A 24,473-nucleotide genomic window follows, 5' to 3' on the forward strand; every position below is an offset into this window, starting at 1 on the left:
AGGGAAAGATAGCTCAATGGAAGCTGTGGGACACTGACTTAATTTAGAGTAAAGCAGATTGCTTATGGTGTTGGTTCTGGGTCTCATCAAAGTTTTGGATTATGGCTATAGGGGTGCCTCACAATAGGGTGCCGGGAACACCCTGGGCACATCTACATGTGTGCATTTACTGTCCAGTAACATACACTATGGCACAGAGCAAGTTACCCCAGGTGGGGTAAGAGAGGCTGGGACAGCACTGGGCTTGTCCCAGCAGCATTCCCTGGGATCCTGGGGGCCTCCCAGTGCTGCAGCACCGGCGATCCTGCATTATGGAGCCTGGCCAGCAGCAGAGGGCAGCTTCAGTCGACCAGGCTCCAGCTTTGGGTGGAGCATGCTGCTGTCACATGTGCATTTTGCTTTTTTTTCCGTAGACTCTTTTGACGCCTGACTTTCCAGGGGTCAAAAAACCCTCTGCACTCCCCCCTTGAAGCACAGAGAACAATGGAATGTGTGGTATGTGACGCTGCAGATATGTCTGCGGTGCCACATACCGCATGACTGTGCTCGTCTGGAGGCAGTCACTAAATATAAATCTGCTCCAGCTTTAGTAGAGGGACATCTGTGCTTGATGTGACTTTTTTTTCTCTCTTTTCCACGCATATATAATGAATACCTGAAAACTCTTGGGATGCGTGTCTTATCTTCCTGTTTTTTCTGGAGAACTGCTGGTGGCTCAATGCTACAGTACAGGTGCATTTAAAATTTTTCATACTAAGTGACTTATCCAATGTAAAATGGTGAAAGAGCCTAAAAAAGAATGCAAGAGATGTGATGGAGCCCTCTATTTAAATTAGCTATATGACAAACTTTCCCTATAGTGATACATTTAAAAAGAGTATTTGCAGCCGTATTATTGTACTTAAATACAGTTAAATTAATGTGGGAAAGTTATGCTCCTTTTGCAGAGCTATAGGCAAGAGAAGCATACTGGACCATGCTTCTTTCCTATGTAGTAGCATACAATAATACAATTAAGGCAAATTCCACTTCTCTGTACTCAACAAGAAGACCACGTTCTAATAAAATTAAAGGTAACTAGAGTTCCTTTTAAAAAGGATACTCAAAGACCAGTAATTTGATAACTGTACAAAACCTGACAGATAGAACAATGGAGGTGGGAGGGAGTCTCAGTGATTTGAGGATGACAAAAGAACAATGTTTACAAAGGACATCTTCAAAAGCATCTCTCTTCAAAAAAAGATTAGTTCTAGAATATAGAAAAAGACCAGATATTTTATTTAATACTCCCAGAAGGTATAAAGAAAGTTAACATAATTACTCTAAAGTTCTTTACCTATTGAAGAACTATTGTTTGAAAAGCCTTCTTTTGAGAAATTGAATGAGCAGAGTGCCAGTCTCTTTTTATTTACTCAAAGATGATAAAATAATAGCTCTTTCTAGCAAGACAAGAACAACTCGATCAATTAACAAATTAGAAGTGGGAGATAATGAAAGTTCCATTAAGGGAAAATGAAAACACAGTTTCAAAATAATTATTTTTAATGTAATTTTAATTTTAATTGTTAAGGAAATTAAAACAAACTTCATACAGTAAGGATGAAGAAAAAAGATTAAGAACTAAATTTGATGTTATCTAAGCTGAAAATTAAACACAATGATAAAATTCCCTTGGTTTGGGGGGGTTTTCTGTTTTGTTTTGTTTTTAACTTGGGGAAGGAAACGTATTATTTGACCTTCAAATCCCAGAACTTGAATGAATCTCTCTCTTCACACAAATTGCTTGCAACCCCATTGACCAGTGAAATATTGTTCTTCCCTGAAACATTTATGTTCTTAAAGGTTTATTTCAAGATAAAAACACAGTTCTACAAAGTTTTTATCTTTCTACAATTATAAAGGTGACCTTCACTTACATTTTAAATGCTAGGCTTGTGTTTTGTTTTTGTTTGGGTTTTGTTTTTTTTAGGGGGGCGGAGGGGCTTTTTGTTTGTTTGTTTTACCCCCTCTGTGGCATATTGGAGGAATGGGCAACCTTCCCTTTCTGTTTTATTTTCTTTGTTGATTTTTATCTCCAGATATGTCAGAAAAGTCAAGTCTTGCGTCTCTGGGTTCATTTAAATAGTCACTTTTATTAAAAACTATATAAAGGATGCTTATACATTTGGACTTTATGCACCTTACACATATGTGATACAGAGACTTAGGTTTTTGATGAGCAGGACAAAGGTATAAATAAACTCTCTAACGGTTTTTTTCAGGTTTTCAAATTCAGTAATTCTTCCTTTGCTCTTGTTAATCTGTTTTAGCACAAAGTGTTTTAGCACTCTCAAGTGTTTGCTGTACCATTTCCTCAGTCTGGGATATCCACTTGTAATGATTCTAAAGAAGAATATTAGGCTGGTATCGGTATTTATTTCACATGATTGTGATCATAGCACATACACTTTCACCTCAAGTGAAAGAGTAAAAAGCCTTCTGATGGGATGACATATGTTGAACGCTGAGTATTTGTTTTGTATTTGGTGGTATATATTTTGGTGGTAACTGAACTGGAATTAAAGCCAATAGCCCATCTAGTAAATAGAATCGTGCACTGAAAGCAGGGACCTTTGCATTTTTCCCCCAACATGTTACAATTGCATTTAAGTTGAAAGAAATCTGAAGTCTATGGGCTAGATATGCAAAAAAAAATAAAAAACTAGGTCAGGTGAGTGGGTAGGTCATTCATCCTTCAATAGGTAGAGAAGCACAGGATGCATCTGTTCTAGGGATGAATCAAGACTGAGTAAAGAAAGATTTGTCTGTAAGACTTCTGCCTCATTTTTGCAGAATTTGGAAGAATTCAATGTACTGAATGAGGCAGGGGGTTGCAAGAAGAAAAAAGATGGTGTTAGAACTATGTAAGTTTAGCATTGCTCTAGAGACCAGCTCTGTGCTTCTGTATCTGGCTTCTTACACGACCCTGGGCAAATATTTTAAACCAGGTTTGTTACAAGTTGTTACTGATTGTGAATGCCCAATTTTTGGTTTCATTACTGGGTATTTCTTTCAATACTCAATTTGAAAGCTGAGGTCTGATTTGTGGAAGCAATGGCCTCTTACTGCTGTGACTGAAGAGAATGAAAACTGCCCTTTAGACATAATTTACCTGGTAGATATGCCACCCAATATTACTGGAAACTTATGAACCTAACCTTTGTGTGTCAGTTCATCTGCAATATAGAAAAAATACATCGCCTCACCAAAATGAGTTACATGAAAGTAAGTTAATGTATATGAAGCACAAACAATGAACACCACAAGAGTCCCGGAGGAAAATATTCAGCCCCTGTTGTGAAGACACACAGGGCATTTTTACATGTGTTTTCAGCGCAGCTCCAGGTGCTTTAATTAATGAGCTGTGGTAATTAAAAGTGCCCACATGTGATGTGCATCAGCATCACATCCACCACACTAAAAAAATGGCGGCAAAGTGCTTTGAACTAAAGCTTATCCGACATGTTTTATTTCAAAGCGCACTGCTGCCATTTTGTCAGTGTGGAGGTGCGTGGTGACACTGATGCACGTGATGTGGGAGGGTGCCAGAGTGCGTCCATTTCCCCGCTCCAGCAGACTCAATTAATCTGAAATTTCAGCGTGTCGGAACAGTTTCCCCACATGTGTGTAGGCGCCCACACATACCTGCTGTTGAAACACCTCACAGTGTGCAGTAAATTAAACATTTACACACCCTCTGAACATTAAGGGTGTCTTTACATGCGTCTCAGGGTGGGGAGGGAGTGTTTTAATTAGAGTGGCTCTCTGGAGCTGCTCTAATGAAAGCACCTGCAGTGTCTCATGTATTCAGCATCTCACACTTCAAAAAGGTGGCAGGGGCATCTTAACTAAAGCTCGTTTGACAAGCTCGTTTGAAGTGTAGGGACACTGAATACATATGACACTGAGGCTGCTGGAGCATGCTAAATAGAATGTCATCTGAGCAGGCATCAGGCACATGTATAGGTGCCCTAAGAGAAAAACAAAATATTGAACAACTGAGCAGCATATATCCAATGCACCGGATAGGGCAGGTGTCCTTTATGAAATAAATTATATGAGTCAGGCAATGAAAGATTATGAATGTGCGTGCGCGCGCACACACACACCCACACACACACACACACTCTTTTGCATAGCCTTTTTGTATATGCTTATTTTACATAGCATACAACGATCTCTTATCTTATGTAAGATAAACAATCCCAGTTTTTTTCCTAGAAGCTTTCCATGCCCTAAAACAAGGTTGTTAAATGTGTGACCCCTAGGCCAGATCTGGCCGGCAGAACAGGACAGTGGGAATCCAGGGATGGGGTTTGCCATTAAAATATAGTGTCTGGAGCTCTGCCGGAGTCACACGTTGACAGTAGCAGGCACATTACAGCTGTACTAAACCCCTGTGGCCATCACTCGCCTTGCCACTGTATCCAAATCCAGTCCATGAGGAGCCCTGTGGTCCAGATCCAGTCTGGGAGCACATGAGAATTTGACAGCCAGCCCTAAATAATTTTCATCATCCTGCTAAGGACACCTTCACATTGTTCAATATTCTTTTTGGCCCCCTGTCCAACCATGTCTCTCATGTATCTTTTTAAGACATACACTGTTAATTAGGAACCCTGCCAAGCCAACAAAGATGCTCAGTCCCCAGTCTTAATTAGGAAACCTGCCAAGCCAACAAAGATGCTCAGTCCCCTTTAAAGTCAATAAGAAGTGTGTTGTTCACTTCTATAGGTTCAAAATTGGACCTAAGTGAAAGAGACAATAAATCAAGCGGTGCATTTGTGTTAGGTTTGCATTAAGCAAGAATGACAGAATGCTTATGCACGAGAATTTACACCGTTTAGGCAGAAGAGATTGATCACTCAGCTTACACTATGGAAGAGAAGCTGTTAAATAGCAGAACTCCAAATAGTTGTTTTATTGAAGAAGCATTTTAGATAAGTGAATGAATAAAAAGCACATACCAGACACACATTAATGTTTGTAATGTAAGTATTTTAAGTTTTCCCTTCCCTCATGAATGCCTCCTTTTAACCAATTTTAAATATTATTAAGGATTTTGGCTGGCTTCACTTTCTCAACATACATGTAATTTCCAGTGTATTGCTGATATTAGATGACATTTGTGTGTCAGTTCTGCCATGCTTTAATTGATTTTGTTCAGTAACAGGATTTGTTCACCTCATTCTAAATGATACTCGATCTAAACATCCTCTTAAGCCTTCTCCTGAAAAACTCTAAGTTGCACAAAACAGTCCTTTGAACTTTCTTATGAAATTGTTGTCATAAATTGTAGTCGTTTGTGCTTGATCTTTCCATTGATACCTCCTTGCACTAATGCTATTCACTCTTGTAATCATCTGGTTTAATTTTAAATTTCTGATTCATAGTTTCCTCATAATATGCACATGCTATTGCCTTAGAGAATCATCTGTCAGCTATCCCAAAAACCCTAAAACCTGAGTACTCCACCCCACCTTGGCCCCAGTCACTACCTCCCTGCCCAAACCCCAACACAAGCAGATCCTCCTGCCACACACAACCATTCATCTCTACCACTACTCACAAATAGATACAAGAAATCTCTTTCCTCCACTGCTCCCCCCCACCCCCCACAGCCCCACCTGACCCCCAGGAGAGAAGCCCCCACCCCTCTCCGGTATCTCCTCTAAGCTTGCACCCCATTTTCTACAAAGGGGTTGCAGCTATCACTCTTCTACTTCAAAAACACCTAACTCTTCCCTGGCCCCCCAAACAACACACAACATTCAGAACCATAACAAAAAAGTAAAATAAAGATGCTCATTCCTGCCAAAGGCCTATGCCAAAGGACAATTCTAAGTGGCATTACCATTAAGAGACACCACCCAAGGAGGCCTGCCAGCTTTTTAGTGCCCACAAGCTGGCAGGGTTCTTCTTCCTCCATTCAGGTGCTCAAGATGGTACCTGGTCTGGGCCCCAGCCTTTCCCAGGAGGAAAGGGGGATGGGAGGAGGCAACAGCTCCCTAGCTCAGGTGTCAGCAGTTCTTCAACTCAGGTAGTAGTGTAACATACTGTATTATGTTGCATATTATAATACCTATACAACATAATATACTATTAGAAGACATGTTATTGGTGCAGTCAGGTGCAAAGTTGTAAGATACTGCTTCCATTCTCTCCTTTAACTTCATCAAAATATGAGATGAAACCAATAGAAAATATAACTGATAACACATTTTTAGAATAACACTTGGTAGACACCCAGGCCATATCCACATGAGCAAGGGCATGTTTGCGGCAGCACAAAAAGTAGCAGCACAAATTTGTGCTGTTACTTCAGGCTGCAGTGAATGCCCCTGCTTGTGTAGTTTGCAAAGGGACACATTGTCTTGCTGCTCCATGTGTTGCAGGGGGGCTGGCTGTGGCACAGGGTGCCTCAGCGTGGGGCTAGCTAGCAGACAGCCCCCATGTTGAGGCACCCTGTATCCCAGCCAACTGTGGAACAGCCAGCCCCTACACTGAGGCATGCAGAGACTGGGGAACAGCCACCCCTCGGCTGCCAGCTCCTCCATATCCATGTTTGTCCAGGCATATGGCACTTTGGCGTGCTTTGTGCCACTTTTATTCTGGGGTTTTATTTGCTACTGGAGAATCCCAGTTGCAAATTTTGCCCCATTACTGATAATTAGCAGCACTGCACACAGTTTAACATGCAACACAGAAGTTTGTGGTGCCACAAACTGTATGTGCCTGAACATCTGGATCTGGCCCCAGTGTCTACTAGAAAGGATCTTCTTTTAAAAAGGCATGATAATCATATATATATATATATTTTAAAACCTCTTCAGTATAATTTAGGCATAACCAAATTAAAAATTCTCCCTGACAACCTTAAAATACTGAAAATCAAACTAGTAGGCTTTCCCATCTTCTCTCTCTTGCCAAGTCAAATGTTATTGCCTCATCATTGAACTGTTAGGTTATTATTGGAGCATTAGTTCAAACACAGTCAAATTACATGGTGAAAGGGAGTCCTTGGCAGCTGCTGTGGCATGTATTGCACTTTGAGCATTGTTCCTTGTGGCACACAGTATACTGAACTTTTAGTTTATACAAATGCCTACGTATGCAACAAATGCAAAGGACTTCTTTGAACTCTTGCCAGGACTCATAGGTTTAAAGTGCTGAAGAAATTAGAATCACTTCAACTCATGGTGGATATACAAATGTGTCATAACCACTGAATTATATGGCAGGGAATCTCCGTTCTTATTAGAAAAATCTGAAAGTGGATCACTTCACTTTATACTATAAGGAATGGTTGTACTGCCTATAAGAAGATTTAATATGAGCAGTTCACATTTCTTATTCTGTTTAAAAAATGAATTGCCATCCAGAGTTGTTTGAGGATTGCCTATTATACTTTTACTCCTGGGTTGCATGACTGTTACAACAATTGTCACTCCTTGACTGGTGCATGGCAAGCACAAAATGATAGAATGAATCTCATTTCTGTTTGCCATCTCTCTCAGGACACTAGGCTTAATCAGGCTACTAACTAAAGAGCATCCAGTATGACTGTAATTTGAAGATAATATTGACAGACTCACATTCATGTACACTCCTTCACCCAGAAGAATCTAGAAATGTTATAACAAATTTTGTAAAACATATCTGTATATTGGAACTACTTTAGTAACTGCAGCATAGTGACCTGTAGTAACTGTTTTAGAAATAGACTGCACCACTAACATATCTTCTAACCAAAGGCCCTAGGGAGTTGTTGTGTAATGTGGGGTGGGCAAACAGAGCATGTGCCCCAGATGCCGCCTAAGGGGAGGGCCTCCAGAAGAGTGCCTCACTTTGGGGCTACTGCCTACCTTATTCTGTCTACACTTTCTGGCTCTAGGAACCAGCTGGCCCAGGCAGTGTGTGTAATGGAATGCAAGGCATTCTGGGAATCATAGTTTTGTGGAGAGGCAGTGGAGTTTGCTACTGCTGGGGAGAGAGCTCACCCTCATTTTTTCGCCAATTAAATCAGCATTTGCTTGTGGGGGAGGTTGTTTTTTGTCTTCTGAGCATGGGATTTGGAGACAAAAAAACCCCTAGGGTTAATGATTTTCCCCTGGCAATAGCAAATGCCTCTGTAGAGAACGCTAATGCAATTCTGAGAATGCTTTGCACTCTCTGTTTGCACTCTCCTGTCCCTGTGCCTACAAACCCTAAGACAGGAGGAGAGACACTGGGGTGGGAGAGGGGGAGGGAGAGGGCAATACCTCAGGGATATATATTTTCCATACTGTGCTTCTGGTAAGGAATACAGCATTGTGTTATAGTGAAACATGGAAAATGTGAAATGATATCAAAGATGCTGTGGTATTATGGAAATTCAAAGACTTTATTACTAGTAATTGTGAAAGAAATAAGTCCTTAATAGTGGTTATAGCCCTGGAAAAAAAATAAGATAAGTATTCACACACAAAAAAAACAGAGGAAGCAGCCCATAGACTGATTTGGCTTGGTTCAAAAGGCATTAAACCAAAAAGATCCTGCATCTGAATAAAATGACAAGTGACCTGGTAGGGACCAATACCTGTGGACTTATGGTCATGAGACTGTGGCCAACAGAATTGATCCCCATACCTGGATCTGAAGTATCTTTGACCTTCTGGGGCCAGGATATGGAAGATAGTAACCTGGCAAGCTGGGCATGAATATAAGTTGTTATGTTAAAATAAGTTCCTTCTGCAATACTATTGTTTTTATTATCTAGTACTTTGCTTTACAAAACCTGGACAGTCACAAAGTGACCCTCTTATTGTTATTGGTAGACCAGAACTGCAGGTGGTAAACTGAGGTCAGATCTATTGAGATAATCACAGTGAACTACGAGATTTGCATCCAAAGCCTGCACTGAAGAAAACAGATCACAGGATTCTGCCTTCAGAAGAGACCACAGATCTCAGAGAGACCATGGAGGCCGCAGGTGCAACTGCAGTTTAGAAATTGTGACAGGCAGAATATAACTTTCCCATACATCACAGATAATTCACATGCTTTTAAAATATTAAGTGATAGATAAAATGGAGAGGTCAAAAGTGTTTGAGACTTCCAAGTAAAAGGAAACCAAAATCTTCAACAGACAGCATCACCAAATACACCTCAGAAACATCAATTCAGTGCTCCTTCAGACACCTGCCATTTTACCACCATTAATTATCTCTTAGCAGTTGACTGTATAAGTCAAAACCAAATATCACTATTATCACATCTTATAAGGGGAAATATTAATGGTTCTCTTTTATGGATGAAAATGGAAGGGAAACCCTCATTTTTGTCACAACCTAGAACACAGACTATGCTCAATCCTGCCTTAAGCAAAGGACTGACCTATATGTCCAGCTCCAAGTTTTTTTGTGATTCTTTTACAGGCATTGATTGTAATTAAGTATACTATTATACATAATAATACTATTATTATAATACATAATAATACTATACATAATATACTATTATACATTGGCTAGCACAATTGAGTCCAGACATGGCTTAGGCCTCTAAGTAAGAGCAATGATTCCTAGAGAAAAGATAAATGATATAATGGAAAACCCCATCTACAATGATCCTCTTCCAAAAGAAAGAAGTTACATCCTAGGAGTGACCATAATAAGTAGAGCTGTGTAAAGCTTTGGTCCCTGATTTGATTTGGCAGAGATTTGGCCCGATTTGGTAGCTGAATCTCTAAATCTGAATTGAATCAGAGAATCCTTTAAACTCTCTGAATCAAATTGGAACCCTCCAAATTCAGAGATTCGGACATAGCAAACAGCTTTAAATGTTTTTTCTACATTCCTCTAGGTAGCAAGTGGCTCATGAATGCTGCTGTGCTGGGGCTCATGGAGTGTCCCACAGAAGTCTGGGGGACTCCCCAGCACACTTGGCAGCAGACCCAGAAGTGGACCAGAAGCACTTCTGGTCCACTTCTGGGTCCAATGGGCAGTGTGCCCCTCTGGCTCAGCTGCTGGTGCCTCCTGGGTCTCAGAGTGGCACCTGGGGTCCCCCTGCAGCCAATTGCTGAGCGAGGGATATGTGCGGGGGGGGGGGCAGGGGCATGTGCTCCCTGTTGGACTGGGAAGTGGACTGTTTCTGTTCCACTTCTGGGTTCACCACCAAGCATGTGGAGCCCCCTCCCCGCCCCCACTCCTGCGGGATGCCCCATCCACCCCAGCATTGCAGTGTTCACAATCCACGCTGGTACCTCGAGATATGTAGAAAAAACTTTTAAAGCTGTGTCTATGTCTGAATCAGCATTGAATCTTCAGATTCAGATTCAGATGAATTGAATCAGGGACAGTGATCCAGATCAACTAATCAAATCACTGTCCCTGATTCGGGCTGAATCCAAATCAAATGGGGCCTGCTTCACACACCCCTAATAACCAGTTCCCTGACAGATGGGAAATAGCAAAAAGGTGTCTTTCCTTTTACACTGATTTAACTCATTCTACCTATAGCTCCCTTTCTTCTGTAATGAATGTGATGAGAAATCCACTCCTGTTGTGATTTCTATTACAATAGTAGTTCTTCTCAAAGTCTCTCCAGGCATCAAGCACAGTACAATCGACTTTTATGTTGTGCCCTTTCATTGATCTCCTGTCTGGGAAATTTCAAGAGCTCCCTGCTGAAGCACTTCAGTGGATGAGCCCCTTGCTCTGTTTGGGAAAACATTATTTTAAAACAGAGTATTCCCATGAATCATAGCCAAGAGAGAGGAAGGAGGGAGAGTGGGGAGCAGTAAGAGGAAACTGAACTGTAAGATTTTAGAAAATTCTATGGGGGACATACACAGTTTCAGGATATATATTAACAAAGGCTATGGACATATTCCAGGTACTCTATGTCTTCTTGAATAAGGCCATACTGGGTGCATCTACACTTTCACCTAACTGTGCAGTATACTAATTTGCTGCAGTGTAAAGTGTCACAGTCTACATGTGCAATGCTATTAGATTGCAGCAAACTAATTTTTGCCTCCATAAGATTGGAGTGTCAGGGACAGTACCATCTTATGGTGACAAAAATAACTCTACCTAAACAAGTATAAATGCTGGTCAGGGCATACATTGCACCTGGTCAGCCCTGGCCAGACCTCTGCCTACCATCTAGCCACAGGACTCCATACACTGGGGTACTCTTGTGCCTCAGCCAACCTCTCCACCACCCAAAGCCACCTCTGGCCTGGGGCTGACTCCCTAGACCTCCTGCCAACCCAGGGCTGTTCCAACCTGGCTCAAACCAGTGCAGTCCTGAGCGCAGTTTCTGCATATGTGCCCTGGACCACAGCAGTTTGAACATTAACACATGCCATTAAGACACATTGCCTTAACAACTTATGAAGATGCACCTACTGTGTAGAATGCCTCACATACTCAGTTTACTCCTGAGTTGCTGGTTTATTCCCCTCCTCCCATAATTTGATTTTCATAGCATTAACAAGACAATACATTTTACCATTTTAAGAAATAGAACATACTTTACGCATCTAAATATTTCAAAAACAGAAATCTCAGAAATATATATTATGAATAATGACTTCATAGAAGAGAATGAATTTGAACTACATAAATGAGAAACCAGCATTTTTAATCTAAACTACTGGTAGAATAATTATTTTGTTAAATACATTATAGACATGTGAGAAAAATCCCATAAGATTAATTAAATCAATGTCTAAGGATAAAATTCAAGGTTTCCAAAATACTGGCAAATTGACATTTTTTAATACATTCACACTGGCAAAAATCAGTCAAAATTCTTCTAATTTGTGCTCCTGGGAAGTTCAAGAATTTCAACTGAAAATGTCCTGTATACTTTATAAAAACTAACTTTACCATGTAACATAAATGTGCACATTGTTCTTCAAATAGACATTTTGTTGCCTTTGGATGTGTTTTAAATTTCAATCACTTCAGTTTTTTCCAGTTACTCTTGTAAGATCAGAGAAGATATGGTGTAACTCCTTGAGAATGAAACTGCCACTTCATAAAGCTGACTGCTGCTTCCACAGAAATCAAAATGATTTTTATGAAGTAGTTTTAACCCCATGGGTGTGATATGTTCTTTATCACTATCCATATATCACAAGATGCCACCATTGTTGGAGGGGGGGATTGTTTTTTTTAGGGGAAATATATAGGTCTTGAGAACTAATAACTCAACTAAATGTTTGTAGTTGTTTAGAATGCCTTTCACATAGTACTGAAACACCTGAGTTTAAATATTTGCGTTGCCAAACACTTTCTAGTATCAATCTGCTTCATATGAAATATAGACAGAGTAACCTTCTTTACATGGATTCTCCAGGACATAAAAGATTGTGGAACATTTAAGCATTTAAGTACTTGATAGCTACAGTTTCTGACACTGCATTAAAATATGTTAATTTTTCTTAATAAGGAAGTCACTATGTGAAAATACTTCCTTGAGCAAAGAAAAATAGGTAATAACTCTAAAACATGTTTGTCCTTCCTCAGCTTAAAAGGCGGAGATTCTTCTGATTTATTTTTTTGAGGAAGGGGGGTAGAGGGGGATATACAAGCTCTTTTCTTTCCTCCATTTTTAGCTTCCCATATTTTCAGATCAAAAAAGTTGAAAATAGGAGAAAGCAGGTGAAGTTACACATTACACTTACACCCTAGTCAGGGCACTTAAAACATGAATGTATGCATGTTAATGCTCATTAACTCATATTAAGTACCCTCAGAACACCTTAAAGTTATGCCACTTCAAGTGAGGGTTATGTCGGGACCCAGGGCAGCCGGCCAGCAGCTCTCCCTGACTCCCACCCGGGCAGATAAGGGTCCGGGGCCTTAGAAGGCCATCAGGCGGGTACTTGTGACGCTTGGAGTGGAATTAATTAGGCGGATGCTTATCGGTTGCAAAGCAAGATTATTTACTCACGCCGTCAAGGTGGTGAAAGATGGAGGTCAAAGATACTGGGTTAGTTACAGCTTAGAGTTCGTAGGTTGTAGGTCGGTCTGCATAAGAGTTTGAAGGTCGGGCAGAAGGTCGGGCCGGCGGGTCGTTGATTTACGTCTGATTGGGTCGAGACGGGGGAAACTGACAAGTGATCAATTTGTCAGTTACTCTCACGCATACGTTCAGAGGTTTTTCAGGTGTGTGCGCGGAGGTCTCCCACTTCACGGAAGTGAAGACGGGTTTTATTTGTGTAATAGCCAATTGCTTTTTGCCACGTCATAAATTTAATTAGAATCGCCAATTGTATAGTGGTCTTCGCTAGGGTGTTATCATAGGGTTACTCCTTCTTTTCTTTGACCAATTATAATGATTTATGTACAGCACAGAAGGCTAAGTTCTATTTCATGTTGGTGTCGCAGTTATAAATTTCTTTTTGACATGCGGAGCAAAAAACTGTTACTATCTTCTTGTTAGTTAAGTCTTAGTTAACCTAGTGCAGACTAAAACTGTTTTGAATGGTTTTACTTCTTTGTGACATGGGCACTACTTAATTTGGTTGTGACAGGTTAATTGTGGGCCAAACTACCTACCTTGTGTTAACTTCAGCCTGCTCCATGGAGATGAAACAAGCAACTTGAAGACCTCCAGCAACCCAGGATTCCCACCACTCCCAGAAAAGTAATAGAGGCCAGATGGCTTAGCTCCTAGCCATGCCCCTGGTCACCAGTGATCTAGTGGCAAGTGAGAGCTGTTCAGGCAAGAAATGACATTAACCTTTAATGTATGACTGCTTACTCTCAATTTACAAAATACCTTTCACAGACAAGCCTATGAACTTCACTTCATCAATCTACTGGGCACAAAAATCATGGACTAAATATAGACATAGGATTTATGGCACATTACAATCTGCCTAACATCTGTGCTTAGATGTCCTTGATATCATCAGGTGGGTCAGAGAGCCTCTTATTAAGGTGTTGCTCAAGAGTCTCATACCTAACTGGGTCCTGAAATGCCTTGATGTTAAATCTCTTCCATATTCCTTTTGGTTCTTTAGGGTGTTTTGGTGCAAGCTACATGTCCATGATTGATCTGATTAAGCAGTGGTCCATCCAAAGTCATCTATACCTCTCAGGACTTGAGTGATACAGACATCAGTACAATCATGGGCTCTAACAATAATATAGTAAAGAAGGTGTCAGTGATTGGAGCATGGGTATTTCCAAGTGGTCATATATTTGTCACTCAATCTGAAGGTGGTATTCATGATGAGCAAGTCATGCTCTCCACATTTTCTCAGGAGAAGGATACCATTGGAGTTGACTTGGTCACCCCCTCTTTCCCAGTGGTACCACTTCAGAGTTCAGAGTGTTGCCCAACTTTTGCATTGAAGTCATCCATGAGGATGAGCTTGTCTTCCTTGGCAGTGGCAGCTGGGTCTGTGTCAACAGTTCAGTAGTTCTGTTCGTTGTTGACTTCTTTGTCAAGTGTGGGGGTTTATGCACTGATGGCCATAGCATACTGGTTGTTACTGAGCTTAAGGTGAAGATTCATAAGGCATTCATTAACACCCATAGGAAGTTATGAAAGCTGGCTGACAAACTTGTTTTTGATGGCAAAGCCAATCCCATGAATGAGCCTCTCTTCAAGTAACTTTCCTTTCCAAAAAAAGGTGTAACCACCTCCTTCTTTCAGCTGGGCTTCAACTGCCCAGTAGGTATCACTTAGGTCAGTAATACTGAGGTCATATCTTGCAAGTTCTCTAGCTACTATAGCAGTTCTTCTTTCAGGATGCTCACTGTTTAGTGAGTCCATGAGAGTGTGGACATTCCATGTGGTGAATTTTAGTACTTTATTTTGTTGGTTTCAGCTATAGGTAGAGCGATCCCACTGGATGCAGCAATCCATTCCAGGGGGTTGAGATAGCCTATGTTTAAGGCACCTTTTCTAGCCCCTTCTAAAGAGGACTGCTCAGTCATGGCCACAGCTGCTAAATTGTAATTCTGTCTCAGTAAGTACAAAACAACCATCATACGGCAGCTGCCTACATGCAGATTTATGATTAGGGACTCCCAGAGATCTCTGTTCCTGTTCCCACCACCGCTTGTCCATCACTGCGGGACTTAGTTTGTGGGAGATGTTTACATACCTGGCAGAAGCCTGCATATGACATCCTTTAATGTGGGGAAGCTAGTGTGCAAGCAACAGCCACACAAGCCCTGAACCTAGTAGTAAGGATGTCCAAGGCAGTCAGAGACCTCCATCCCACTGCAGCCCTCATCCACCTTCACAGCCACAGAGAACCATATGATCCTCAAGTATGCCTGTTCTGCTGCTGGGGTATTCAGGAGTTTGGACCATGCTTAGTCTCGGACCTCACCTCAAACCTCTTTACCAGGGGAGGCCCTACCAGGAGTACAGGACTCCAGATGACATAGCTTTAAGGATCATTGGAACACATAAGCCTCTCCACCACGACAAGGTTATGATCCAAGGAATCTTGTAGTACTTAAGGTGCATCCCATCTGGTTCTGCTGACTTGAAAGTAATCCCTTACCTGTTCTTACACTACTCTAAGCTGTCTGTGTTCTTCTCTATCTTTCCTGCCAATCATGCTCATCATCTGGGAGCTGCCCTATTTGTGAAAGTCGAAATAAAAAAGGCATGAACTAATTTAGCCTTCCCTGCATCATCCATAACTAAGTTGTTTTTAACATTCGGTAAGGGACCTATAGTCCCTTTGATCTTCCTCTTACTTTTGACATGGTTGTAGAATTCCTTTTTATTGCCTTTTCAGGGATATGAAATTTTTTTTTTAATGTGCTACATAAATCTCTTTCCTAAAGCCAGTGCTTGGAAGGTGGCCTGGGAACTTACTGTCATTCCTAAGCTTACACAAATAAAAAAGCCAGACAATACACTGAATTAATTTAAAAAAGAAGATACTATGAGGAAAAAAATATAAAGGTTTTTTTCTTAGGTTTAGTTTCAAAAGTTATATTCACTTCTTGTTTCCATAATTAGAGTTAATATTTGAAACTATCCTTGATTAACTCCAAGGAAAATACACTTTGCCTTGATGTGCAGCTAAGGTGTGAATGCTTGGACCCATAAAAATCCCGTATTTAATAGGATATTTGATATGACCTGACATTGTGACCAACCATGATCCATTTATCTCCAGGAAGTAGAATACATCCATCTTAACTTTTAGATCATAAACAGATATATTGGAACTTTGTGAAAAACTAAAGGAAATTAAATTGATGTCATGTTAAGAAGAACTTAATGCATGATAGTAATAATATTGTATTTTATTTCAAGAATTTAGTTTTACTTAATATTTCACATTGCTTGGAAAATACAAGTATCAGTAGACAACCAGGGCTGGATACAGAAGAGTTTTTTCTTGTACATTTCTAGTTTTGTGCTGCAGAAAACTAAGCCATTCAATTTTTAGATTGTCACTTTACAAATATTAATTTGGAATAAAGTAATTCAAAAGAGACCTGCATTTTATTGCCTGAAAATCATATTTTCAACCCCTCAGAGTTTTTAATTTCCCAAAGGTGTACATTGACTTGTTAATGACTTTGCAAGTATAATGTTCCTAAGCATAGAATTGCTTTAAACTAAATAAGTGGAAGCTGTATGTTGACTCATTCTGCATTGCACAGAATTTTCTTCCTACTCAAAGGCAATTTCCTTCCACCTTTACCTCTCTTTCCTCTTTCCACATCCTCTCCTCCCCCATAGCCAATGGGTATGATAAGAGAGACAAATCTTGCAGGAAAATAAAACATGATCATAGATTAGAGACCCTGTTATAAGGAGGAGTCTCTTTCTAGAAGATTACTTCAAAAGAAGTCTTCATACTAGATAATGGGGGGAAAAAATTGAAGACATGTGGACCATCCCTCTTGCATCAACAAAGATACTGTAAAGAAAGGAATGTTACATTTGTCAAAAAAAATTATCAATAATGCATAGTCATCTAGCACCTGCATTTTAACTTTGAAATCTGTTGGATATGATGAATACTACATAACTATGTTATATAATGCTATGAACAGAAGATTTTCTTACAAGTCTAATTTTGTGAGGTGTTTCAATATTAGAAATGTTGATGTGATTCTTCAGTATTTTTAGGGGTACTCTAATAAAACAATGTTTCAACTGGAAGTTATGGTTAGTAAACCTAGGCAACCATTCACCTATGTAGAAGTGCTTCAATGGAAGATTAATAGTCTGATTGCCATGTGAGGAGATCAAATGAATTTCCATAAGTTTCTAAGTGAGAATTTTAGCGAAGGCTGTTTATTTGTAAGTTTTCTAATCATTCAGGAAGAGCATAACCTGGTCAATTAAACTAAGCACCAGGAATTATCTCTCAACTACTAGTAACACACTACCACAACTATGAGAGGGAATCACTTTGGCATCTCTGTTTGAGGCAGCCAGTTAGTGTAAGTTGCTATAGAGTGCATGTTTGGGGAGATTTAACTAGATATTTTGAAGCTTATTTATTCCTCTGTGTCAGTCCTCAGATATGCTTCAAGATTTAGCACCTTATAAACTAAGATACATTCTACTTTCTCTCTCATGAAAAACTTTTGTACTCAGGAGGATGACTCCTGAGAGGAATAGAGGGACCCATCTGTTGCCCAGATCCCATCACATGGGAAGTATGCTGCTTGCCCAGAGCCCAGATGCGGGAAATCACTGTGAGGAGTCCCAAACTCATTTGGCCCTCCAAATACTATCTCATGGTCCACATTGTTCCATATGGGAACAAATTATGAAGCCAGAAGTATTCCAAACCATATCATGATTGACTACAGGGCTCTGGGGCCAGGCTTAGGAAGACAGGGGTACAGGTGGTCTTCTTGTTGATCTTCCCAGTCAGCGGTTATGGTCAGTATCACAACACCTGCATCAAAGAAGTTAACCTGCAGCTCCTTGGTGTCATCGTGCGGGTTTTGGCTTCTTCAACTATGATCTGCACTTCCATAAAAGGGTCATCCTGGGATGTGATGGTCTTCATCTCTCTTCAAAAGGTAAGAGTTTGTTCTCTTACAGGTTGGCTGGTCTCCTATGCAGGGCTTTAAACTAGGTTCATGGAGGGATACGGATGCAGATGACAGAGAGAACCTAGGATCAACAAACCATGAGCCATGTGCTGAAACAGCCCACATAAGTACTAAGAGGCCCAATGGGCATCAGGACAGGGGGCACCAAGGGCACCCATTGGGGCCTCAAGAGTCTCTATAATAATGCTAGTGGCATGAGGAACAAGCAGGAGGAGCTCACACTCCTGCTTGCAAACAAGAACTTTGACTTAGTTGGGCTAACTGAAACTTGGTGGGACCCTACCCATGATTGGGCTGTAAACATTGAGGGTTATAGACTGTACAGACCTGATAGAGAAGGGGAAAAGGGGGGGAGGGGTGTTGCTCTCTCTCAAAGAGCAATATACATCTTTCATAATCAAAATGGGAACAGAGGAGAGGCAAATTGAGGTATTGTGGGTCGGAATGCAAGAGGGTCAGGAGGAAAGGGACTTGATAGCGGGGGTCTACTATGGGCCACCATGTCAGAAGGATGAGTTGGACCCAGAATTTTCCAGACAGCTTTCAGAGGCCATACGGTCAAGGGACATGGTTGTCATGCGTGACCTAAAGTACCTGGACATCTGCTGGGAGGAGCAGTCAGCTAGATCCAACTATTCATGTAGGTTCTTAACCTGCATACAGGACCTTCACCTAACACAGGAGGTATACAGTTCCACTAGAGGAAACACTTTACTGGACTTGGTCCTGGCTACAGGGAATGACTTGGGTGGGGATCTACTGATACAAGGTAACCTAGGGGACAGTGACCATCACTTGATTGAATTCAACATCCGGCGTAGGGTGGGAAAGGTAACCAGTAGGGCAGAAGTGCTAGACTTCAGAAAGGGTAACTCCAGTGTGCTCAGGAGATTAGTTAGTGAGGCACTGATGAACAGGAGCATTGGTGAGATGGGAGTCCAGGAAGAGTGGTCCCTAAAAGAAGCAATCCTGCAGGTGCAGAAAGAGACAATCTCATTGCACAGGAAAGGGGGCAAAGGGACTAAGAAACCCTCTTGGCTGAACAGAGAAATCCAGGAAAGCCTAGGGGTAAAAAAAGAGACATATTGGTTGTGGAAGCAGGGGTTAGCTACCAAGGTGCAGTATACCTACATCACCTGCACTTGCAGGGAGGCAGTCAGAAATGTCAAAGCAGAAATGGAACTTAGGCTGGCAACAAAAATTAAAGACAACAAAAAGTCCTCCTTCGGGTAGATAAGGAGTAAAAAGAAGACATGGGGTAGTATAGAACCCCTACAGGACCAACTAGGACAGTTAGTGACAGATAGTGGGGACAAGGCTGAGCTCTTCAATGAGTTTTTTGCTTTTGTATTCCTGACCAAAAATCAGGACAAATCTCCCAAATGGATCATAGACAGGCACAAAAGGGAAATCAGCCCAGCAACTGTTAGTGCCAACTTAGTGAAGGGACACTTGGAGGGGCTGGATGATCTTCATCCAAGGATGCTGAAGGAATTGGCCAGTGTCATAGCAGAATCACTGGTATAGCTGTTTGAGCACTCTTGGTGCTCAGGTCAGGTCCCAGAGGACTCAAAAAGGGCTAATGTGGTCTCTATTTTCAAGAAGGGGATGAAGAAGGATCTGGGTAATGATAGACCAATTAGTCCCACCTCTATCCTCAGGAAAACCTTTGAAAAAATTATTAAGGATCACATCTGGGGGAGTCCAGCAGGAAAAACAATGCTGAAAGGCAACCTGCACAGGGTCATAGCAGGTTGGTTCTGCCTGACTAACCTTGTTTCTTTTTATGACCAGGTCACGAAATGCTTAGATGCAGGAGTCAAAGTGGATGGCATCTACTTGGATTTTTAAGAAGGCCTTTGATACAGTATCTCATTCTATTCTCATAGATAAACTGAGAGGCTATGATGTAGATGATAACAGGGTCAGGTGGGTGGCAAATTGGCTTAGGGGTCACACCCACAGAGTGATGGTGGATGGGTCCATATCAACCTGGAAAGATGTTGGCAGTGGAGTCCCATACCAAATTATGGGGTAAAGTTAACACACATGAGGCTAGGGGAATTAATCCAGGTGGATTGGGACAGGTTGGAAAAGTGGGCAGAACAGAATAGGGTGCAGTTCAACAAGGACAAGTGCAAGGTACTACACATAGGGAGAAAGAATCAACAGCACACTTACAGGCTGGGAGAGGATGTTCTCAGCAGCAGAGCACTGGAAAGGGATCTCAGAGTCATTGTTGACATGAAGATGAACATAAGTCATCTATGTGACAAAGCAATCAGTAAAGCTAACCACACTCTATCATGCATTAGCAGGTGCATGAGAACCAGGTCAATGGAGGTGATACTTCCCCTCTATGCAGCATTGGTCAGACCGCAGTTGGAGTACTGCATCCAGTTTTGGGCACCACAGTTCAAGAGGGACATAGACAACCTTGAGAGGGTTCAGAGGAGGGCCACTTGTATGGTTAGGGGCCTGCAGACAAAGCCCTATGAGGAGAGATTGAGGGTCCTGGATCTCTTCAGCCTCCTCAAGAGAAGGCTGAGAGGTGATTTTGTGGCTGCCTACAAATTCATCAGGGAGGGGAAGTAAGGAATAGGAGATGATGTTTACCAGGGCACCCCTTAGAGTAACTGAGAACAATGACCATAAACTGACAGAGTTAGGTTAGATATCAGAAATAATTTCTTTATGGTAAGGGTTGGCAAAAATCGGGCATGGGCTTCCAAGGGAATTGGTGCTCTCCCCTACCTTGGGGGTCTTTAAGTGGAGGCTAGACATGCACCTGGCTGGGGTTGTCTGACCCCAGCACTCTTTCGTGCCCATGGCAGAGGGTTGGACTCGATGATCTATTGAGATCCTTTCCAACCCGAACATCTATGATTCTATTAATCTTTATAAGCAATTTGCTTTCTTTCTTTTCTCTTTATTTATATTGTAATGTAGAGCCTATTTGGTTTTCTCTGTGCGTGTATGTGTGTGTGTGTGCAATCAACCATCAAAGTATCAAAAAAGTGATGAATGTTTGTTAAAAAAAAAAACATGAAAAAAAAATCAGCGAACATCTGATTTGTAACAAACATGCATCAATAAATATTATAATTAGTAGTCTTGCAATCTACCACCTAGTATTTTTTTCAGGGCCTCTTTTCTCTTTTGTTGTAATTCCAATGTATGATTTTGAGTGGCACATGTTCACCTTTATTATATTCAGTTAATTAATAGAAAAGATAAGAAATAGCCAATTAATTCCCATAGGAATAAAATTTCATAGATTTCATAGATTTCATAGACATTACGGCTGGACGGGACCTTGGAAGATCATCAAGTCCAGTCCCCTGCCCAAGGGGCAGGAAGTCAGCTGGGGTCATAGAATCCCAGCAAGATAAGCATCCAAATTTCTCTTGAAGGCGTTCAATGTGAGTGCTTGAACCACCTCCGATGGCAGGCTATTCCAGACCTTGAGGGCTCGGACAGTAAAGAAATTCTTCCTTATGTCCAGCTTGAAACGGTCTTGCTGGTGTTTATAACCATTCAACCTTGTCATCCCTTGGGGTGCTCTGATGAACAATTGTTCCCCCAGATCCTGGTGAACACCCCTGATAAACTTATAGGTGTCCATCAGATCGCCCCTGAGCCTGCGGTTTTCCAGGCTAAGGAGCACCATAGCTCTCAACCTCTTATCATAAGGTCTGTTTTCCTGACCTCTGATCATGCATGTGGCTCTCCTCTGGACTCTCTCAAGCTTCTCCACATCATTTTTGAATTGTGGAGCCCAAAACTGGATGCAGTACTCCAGCTATGGCCTCACCAAGGCCAAGTACAATGGGAGAATGACGTCCTGGGATTAGCTTGAGAAGCATCTATGGATGCAAGCCAGCGTTTTGCTTGCTTTACTAGCTGGAGCATCACATTGAAGGCTCATGTTGATCTCTGTGGTCAATCATGACCCCCAAGTCCCTTTCATCTCTAGTGCTGACCAGCATAGCACTGCCGAACCTATAAGCATGCTGCAGGTTTTTCCTCCCAAGGTGGAGAACCTTGCATTATTCAGTGTTAAACACCATCCAGTTCTCATCCGCCCATTTCCTGAGCCTGTCAAGATCAGCCTGGATCTCCCTCCTGTCCTCAGATGTGGATGCTTTACCCCAGAGTTTGGTATCATTGGTGAACTTGGCCGGTCCACTTCTGACTCCAATGTCCACATCATTAATGAAGATGTTGAACAATACAGGTCCAAGGACAGAGCCTTGGGGGACCCCACTGGTCACAGGGCACCATGACAATTGACTTCCGTCAACCACCACCCTGTGGGTTCGACCACGGATCCAATTCCCCAGCCAGCAGATCGCGGTGGACCCAAGGCCACAAGTAGCCAGCGTTGCCAAGAGGTGATCATGGGATACCAGATGAAAGGCTTTTTTGAAGTCAAGATATATGACATCAATCTCCTTTTCCGTGTCCAGGTGATAGGTCACCTGGTCATAGAAGGAAATGAGATTGGTCAAGGAAGATCTACCCACAACAAACCCATGCTGGATATCCCTCAGGATATTGCCATCAGCTAGTCTGTTAAGGATGCCTCCTTGATAATCTTTTCCAAGACCTTGCCCAGGATAGAGGTCAGGCTGATGGGCCTGTAGTTTGCCAGAACAACTTTCCTCCCTTTCTTGATGATAGGCACAACATTGGCTTTCTTCCAATCTTCAGGCACTTCACCAGAGCGCCAGGAGTTCTCGAAGATCCATGCCAGGGCCTGGGCTATGATGCTAGCCAGCTCCCTTAGTACCCTGGGGTGTAAACCATCAGGGCCAGCTGACTTGAAGGTGTCCAGCCTCTCAAGGTGTTTCTTCATGAGGTCAGCATTGATATGGGGCAGGGAATCTCCCTCACCTGGGCCTCCCTGTCCCGTAATGGGATGGGTGTCCCATGGGACTGATGAAAGACCAATGCAAGGTACCCATTTTATAGGTTGGCTTTTTCTTGGGCATTGGTTGTCAGTTGTCCCATCTGGTTTAGCAGGGGTCCAATGTTGCCCTTGCTTTTCCTCCGGTTCCTCACATATCTGAAAAAGGACATTTTATTGTCCTTGATATTTGTAGCTGGTTGGAGTTCCGTCACAGCCTTGGCTTTCCTGGTTCACTCCCTGAAGGTCCAGACCAGTGAAGAGTATTCTTTCTTAGAGGTGGATCCAGTCCTCCATCCTTTGTGGGTCTTTCTTTTTAGACGCAAGAGGCCAGCTAGTTCCCTGGAGAGCCAAGGGGGCTGCTGTGCCCTTTTGCTGCCTTTCCTCTGAGACGGAAGAGCCTGAGCTTGTCCATCAAGGATCGCTCCCTTGAGGAGGAACCACTCTTCCTGAACTCCCCTCCCTTTCGGGTCATGGTCCCTTAGGGCCTCACTGACAAGCCTCCTGAGCTTGTCAAAGTCAGCTTTCCTAATGTCAAGGACTTCTGTATTGCTGACTGACTTGCGAGCTTTATGGTGGATGGTGAAGGTGATCAGCTTGTGGTTGCTGTCACCCAGCTTCCCATCGATTGTTAGGTCACTGATTAGGTCATCCCCCGTTGCTAGTATCAGGTCGAGCAGCACTTTACCTCTCATTGGCCTATAGACTTCTTGTGTCAGAATGAGGTCATCCACACACAAGAGGAAGCTTTGCAACTGCTCAGATTTGGCCGATCACTCTTCCCACAAGATGTCTGTGTAGTTGAAGTCTCCCAAGACAACCATGGACCTAAGCCAATTCCCTGGGGAACTCCTGGTCAAGCTCTTGACTTTGGGTGGGAGGTCTGTAGTAGACTCCCACCATTGTGTCCCCTGTGCCATGTTTCCCTTGGATTTTAACCCAGAGGGTCTCCAGCCATCCACCCTGGTTGCCAATATTGGCTTGCAGAGATGCGTAGCTCTCCTTGACATAGAGAGCTGCACCCCTGCCCCTTTTGTCTACTCAATTTCTCCTGTACAGGGTATAGCCATCTATATCCATGGTCTAGTCATGGGTAGAGTCCCACCAGGTCTCTGTTATCCCTATGACATCATAATTATTTGTGTTAAGCAGGAGGACAAGTTCCTCCTGCTTATTTCCCAAGCTCCTGGCATTCGTGTACAGGCAGGCAAGTGTCCCTTTGGGGGCCCTTGCCTTGCCCAAAGATTGATCCAGGCCTGGGACATGGGTGGGCTCCCTTAAGTGCCTAGGCCTGCTGGCTTTTCAAGGGTTGCTTAGCGGGCCATCAGCAGTAGTCCCCCAATCTTCTGGTGGGCTTAGTTTAAAGCCCAGTGGAGCAGGTCAGCCAGGCCGGCTAAGAAGAGCCTCCTCCCCAGTGGAGAGAGGTGGAGGCCGTCCTTTCCCAGCAGCTTGCTGCCTCTCTCACCAAACAG

General features: G+C 42.3%; 1 long non-coding RNA gene across 3 annotated transcripts in view; it reads left to right on the top strand.

Moving 5' to 3' along the window:
• Positions 1–605: 605 nt before the first annotated feature.
• LOC112551666 overlaps positions 606–24,473 on the top strand; it is a 304,599-nt gene continuing 280,731 nt past the window's right edge. For 2 of the 3 annotated variants that reach the window (XR_003095965.1, XR_003095964.1), the window contains exon 1: positions 606–732. This is a non-coding gene — a long non-coding RNA (uncharacterized LOC112551666). The remainder of the gene's footprint in view (positions 733–24,473) is intronic. The other variant, XR_003095966.1, reaches the window with a different exon arrangement.

Source organism: Alligator sinensis, unplaced genomic scaffold (assembly GCF_000455745.1).
Source record: "Alligator sinensis unplaced genomic scaffold, ASM45574v1 scaffold93_2, whole genome shotgun sequence".
NCBI classification, from domain to species: domain Eukaryota; kingdom Metazoa; phylum Chordata; order Crocodylia; family Alligatoridae; genus Alligator; species Alligator sinensis.